The sequence below is a fragment of the Antrostomus carolinensis genome, unplaced genomic scaffold, assembly GCF_000700745.2.
Source record: "Antrostomus carolinensis isolate BGI_N321 unplaced genomic scaffold, ASM70074v2 scaffold33883, whole genome shotgun sequence".
NCBI lineage: Eukaryota > Metazoa > Chordata > Aves > Caprimulgiformes > Caprimulgidae > Antrostomus > Antrostomus carolinensis.
In genome coordinates, this window is record NW_010306458.1 from 26,939 (window position 1) to 32,722 (window position 5,784).

Consider the following 5,784-nt stretch of genomic DNA (forward strand, 5'->3'; position numbering starts at 1 on the left):
CATGAGCAGTAACGGGGTGGCTCGAACGTACAAACTGAGTATTTGCCAAATCGAAGTGCGGGGTTGTTTTCTCTGCAGTAACGACTTTTCATCACGAGGGGGCGCAACGGGACGTTTCGGGGATGAGTTGGTGCGGCACGAACCGGGCTCTGCGGGTGTGGGGGGCACAGGGGGGCCCCGGCGCCGGGGGGGAGCGGGCACACGGGTGGAGGCGGTGGCATCGCCATCCCCAGGCTGCTCTGTTCCCTCCTGAGCCCCTCTGTCCCCACCCGTGGGTGGACTGTATCCCCTGGGAGGAAAGGACACGCAGAAATGTTTATTGGAAACCGTGTAGAACAGGATTCACATTAGTGTCCAGATAAATACATTTAAATACATCACAGATATCTTCTGTGATCCTAGAAACGTTCATCCTGGAAATCAAACGCGTTTTACTGTGATGTGTCTGCTCATTTCATTTTCAGTTTGATTTAAATGGGCTTTTTACCAATTTTTACCGTTGGGTAAACTCGGTTACGATGATGCAGTTTTTTATATACTGCTTCTGTGCTTTCTCAGTACAGGCAGGACAAGAGGAAATGGGCTCCAGTTGTGCCCAGGGCAGTTGAGATGGGATGTGAGGAAGAATTTCTTTGCTGAAAGGGTTCTGAGGCATTGGAAGGGGTTGCCTAGGGCAGTGGTGGAGTCCCCATCCCTGGAGGGATTGAAGAGTCGTGTAGACACAGTGCTGAGGGACATGGGTCAGTCATAGGGGACTGGTCAGTGTTGGGTTCATGGTTGGACTCGATGAGCTTAAAGGGCTTTTCTAATTGAGGCAATTCTGGGATTCTGTGTGAAAAACAAGGGGGTTTTTTTAACTTCAAATAACACTTTATCTGGTCAATCTGCTCCAGCTCAAGCAAAGGCTGTGATGGGATCGGTGTCACCATCACCTCTCTCGCTGCATCTGACTGTGGTGGACACAAGTGACAAAGGCCAGAGGGGAACCCCCAGCTCACGTGTCGCTGACCTGACCCCCAGCAGCGGCAGTGGCAGTGACCCCTGGCAGTGACACGCGGTGGCAGTGACCCCTTTGCCAGCCCAGGCACATGGTCCCAGGCAGCGGGTGATCCAGGGACGTGCGCGTCGGCCCAGGTCGCGTTTCCTCCAGGAGAGGCCGAGTCAGTCGGCGCTGGGTCGGCTCTGGCTGGTGGGCACCGCGCTGGCACCGCGCTGGCTGCCACCACTGCAAGTGCTCCAGAGGGAAAACCAGGGGACCTGGACCCGGGGAAACCCTGGCAGTGACGGGGAGGAGAGGGGAGCAGCCCAGCACCAGCCTCACCCCCAGCTCAGGGGCTTGACTCCTGTGTTGTTACCCGTCCTGGTTTTTAGGAGCCAAACCCCTTTTGCACTTTGTCTTGCTGTGCCCTGGTCGTGTCAGTGCGGCACGGCTGCGAGCTCGGCGCTCGGTGACGTTCCCGAGTTAATTATAGCCCTGTCTGCACATCCCGCACCAATAACCTTAGAGCACTTCTGCTCTGTGATTTATTTAAATGCTAATAAATTATACATTTCTGGCACTTTAGTAATTCATGTGAAAATTATTTGGAGTCAACTCAACAGAACGTGGCTCCGTGTGCTCTCTGGTGGCTAAAGATATGTCAGACAACAACTTCATCCGCTCTTCTTTTCGCTCTTTAACACGACTCTGGGTTAGCTGTGGGTCAGAGCAGAGTGAGGAAGACTTCTCAATCAAGTGCACCTCCAGCTGTTGGTGTCTCTGTGATGACAGGGGAGTTACGTCTGAATCAGGATAAAAGTGCACGCGGCTGTAAGTGTATCTGGGCCTATGAGACAGTATTTTCAGGCTGTATTTGTGTGCAGTGGAAGCTTTAATACCAGCATGTGGAGACAGGTGTGACAGGGAGAAAAGTGATGAGACTTGTTAATTTACCTACAAAACACGTTAATGTCTGAGGTTTGCCTGTGGTGGGTTCTTACAGATTCACACTGCCCAAAACTGTTTGTTTGTTCGTTTGGGGAAAAGCCTGATAAAGGGCTGTAAAACTTGATGCCAGGAGCTTTAGGGAGCTGTGCTTCGCTAAACCAGGGGAGGAAAGACCTCCAGAACGTGACTGATCTGTCTTCACATAGTACAACCAGCAAAGCTGTGTGGAATTGTGCACCGAGCTTCATGCTGTGTCTGAGCCCCAGCAGCCTCACACCATCGTGGGCAGCTTCATGGAGCAGAGCAAAGACTCTCCCTGTTCCTCTGCTGGGTGATGCTCCTGCCACAGACTCTGTCATGGCTGCACCATCTTCCAGCTCCTCTGGAAGCCTGGGGAGCTCTGGGTGGGACAGACCCCTGGCCTGAGACAGAGCTGCTGCAAAGCATTGGCAGCACCAGCAATGGAGCATCGCTCCGACCGCTGTGCAACCACCGCTGAGTGTCCTCTGGAAGTGAAGGTGTGATCTGAGCAAGGCTGATTTCCTCACAAATCCCTGTGTAGCTGTTGGTGTGGCACCTTTTGGGACAGTGTTGGGAGCAGGGACCTGTGACCCACCCTCAGCAGCCCCTGGGTGAGCGGTCCTGGCTGCCTCGGGGGCACCCGACGGGTGATGCTGTTTGTGCTGGACCCGCGCTCGGACAGGGTGCAAGTTCCCATCCCCACCTGCACCTTCCCAAGGCCACGCATCGCCCCGGGCTCATTCCTCGGCTGCTGTGGCTCAGGGACTGACTTCAAATGGTTCCCTCCCGTGTTGGAGCTCTCACGGGCTTTGGGAGGAGCCAGGTCCTTCCCTGCAAGGTCTGCGCTCCCTGTGTTGACATCTCTGACAAAACCTGCCTTTCAGTGTCCCCTGGACATTACGGTTTTGGGCAGGTGACATATGAATCTTCCCACAACAGGCAGCATGATGGCCCTGCTCAGTCGGGAGCTGGTGCTGAGTCACCGACATGGGGTTGGTGCTGGGTAGAACCGCGTCGCTGCCGGGTCCCGGGACGCAGCCGAGCGCGGGGTTAGGAGCTGAGCAGGGCGTTCCTTTGGGAACACTCCCAGGGATTTCTCCAATGCTTTTCATACACAAACCTTTTCCTTTTGCTGCTTTGGAAAGATTTTTCACCCCCAGAGCTTTCTCACTGGGATGTTGGCATCCAAGTGTAAAGCAGGTCGGGAACTTGAGATTTCCTTCTGCTGATGGCAGCCAGGCGTGTGGGTGTCTGACAGGTGAAAACTGTGCAGGAAGCAAAGAGATGTCACACCAAAGACACACCGAGCTGCTCAACCACCGAGTCACACGTGCAGCCAGTGAGCATCCGCCGCGGCAAAGGGCACTGCAGGCAGCCAGCACTGCACGGCCCCGCGTCCCTTCAATAAAACATCACCAAGAGCCACGGGACCCCGCGGCCCCTCAGCGCTGGCATCGCTGTCGTGGGCACGTGGCTGGTGGCACCCGCGCTCTGACTGGGAGCGTGTGCTGTCCCTGAGCTCGGGTACAGCAACCAGTGTGACTCCTCCAATTAAACCCCAAGAAATGTGACCGTGGAAGGGATGAGTTTAACGTCAGGTGACAGGACTTCTCCTCACCCCCTTTGATTGTTACATTTTCATTTCAAATTTTAATGAAGATTTCAGGGAGCATTAATGTAACGGGGATGCGAAGGCAGCACAAAGCTGAATCGATTTCCAGAGGTGTGGGGCACAGCAGCACCCAGCCTCCTCCTGACCCTGCACTGCCGCAGCGCCTGGCCCCAGCACGTCGCTCACCCACGGGGGGACAGGACCCCCTACCCCCAACCTCCTCCCCTTCCCCTGCCAGCAGCCCCCAGCCCTGGGCAAGGGGTCCTGGGGAGCCTCATCACTCTGCAACAAACTCAAAACGAGTCCCAAGGCGGGTGCGATGGAAAGTTGTTTGTTAGAGCACCTGGAGCAGGAAATTCTGGGGTCAGTTACGGAGCAGAATGAACAGTTCAGTTTAACAGTTCAGCTCGTCTGGGGACCTGGGGGGGGAAGAGCTTTATCTGCTGGGACTGCAGCCACGATGCAGCTCCAGGATTGAAGCAGCTTGACCTTCCTCTTGGACTAGTTTTTAGATACACCATCTCCAGTGGAATTTTCAACCACACTGGACAGGTAGAGGAATGACTTTGTGTTACGGGCAAGCCTTAAAATCCCTGCAATTTGGAAACATTTTTTTGAATTTTTTTGCCCTTTTTTTTTCCAGTTTGAAAGTGGGAAAATGTATGTATTTACTGTCCTTGGCTTATGGATGACGATGGAAGTATGGTGAATATGAGACAAACAGCCACGCTGGGAGCAGCGTGTGAGGATCTAGAACTGCCAAATGTGGGTTTTCTTCAAATATTCAGTCTCTGCTTCAGGCCTGAGCAGCTGAATCCTGCTTCTTCCTTTTTCCTTTGGTTGGATTTCTCTTCTCCTTGTCTCATTCCCTTATTTTTTCCTCTGAAGGGCTGACTCCAGCACCTGGAACCAGCCAGGAGCTCCCACAGCTCCTTTGCCGGGGTCTGGTCCATCCCGCAGCTGATGCTGAGCCAGAGAAACAGGCAAACTAAGGGCAAGATTTTGGGGGCAGTTAGTACAACATCCACATGTTTTACCCCTCCCCACCCTCCCCACGATTGCCCTGACAAAGATACAGCTGTTTGACTTGTTGATCAGCAAAAACATTAGCAGACCTACTGTTTCAGGAGATGAATAATTAATGTTTGTTCCTCATTAATTTCTTGTGGAACAGAGTCCTGTTAGACTACATTTAGATGTATTTCTAGAATTAGGAGCAAATATAACAAGAAAGAGATGCCTGACAGATAAGTGCTCTGCTCCCCTCCAGCCAATGCTGTCGTGTGGCTGCTGTTATCTCCTGCAGGGACAGACCGCGCTCGGTTTTAACAAGCACTGATGTGTCCTTTGTTACAATTTTAATTTCAGGGAATGGTACAAGAAGCAAGTTCTATAATTCATGCACATTACAAACGAGTACAAGGAAGACCTCCCGGATAGCGTGAACTGTCTGGCATCTTGCGTTCCCAGGACCTCAAATCAAAACCTTGATTACTGAAAAATTCAGAAATAAGGTTGCAGCAGCTCTGCCAGTGCTACTGCTGGAATCAGGCTGGTGGTTCTGCCCCCGTTAAACAAGCCTGTCAGTGCAGCAGCAGAGCTTTGGCACTTCTCATTTTCTAACCTGGCCACAGTGATTTTCTGGTGCTAAAGGCTTTTGAGTTTTGATCCAGAGTGAACCCTCACCAACCCCCCCTCAGCCCTCGGGAGCTGCCTGTGCCCACAGTCTGTGACCAGTAACACACCCAGGGCTTTGCTCTCCGAGAGCTCCATGTGCAGCCAGCTGAACTTTCTTTTGGTTTGTTTTTTTAATTACAGAAGAGGAGAGCACTTATAATCCAATGTGAAGCAAGGTGCAAGCCCCAGGCGCTTCCCCTCTCCTCTCCTTGGAAGGACTCTCAGCAGCCAGCCTGTCTGCCCCGTCCTTCAGAGCTCGCTCCGGTGGGTGAGCGTGGGGTGGCCCAGCCTGAGTGGACCCCGGGCATCCCCCTCCTCACCGGGATGAAGAACTGCCAGGGATGGAGTCCTGGGAGGGAAACGGCCCTGCTCCCTCAGCACTGCCAGCAATGGGACCCGTAAGGAGATATTCTGCCTCCCGTGCCCCCCCACGCCCAGGGGTTTGTCCTGTGTGACTTCCAGGTCCCAGCTGCAACAGCGGGCACGAGGCAGGGACAGCAAAGGACAAACCATGGAAGAGAAAGATACAGGACGAAAGCACGAGTCA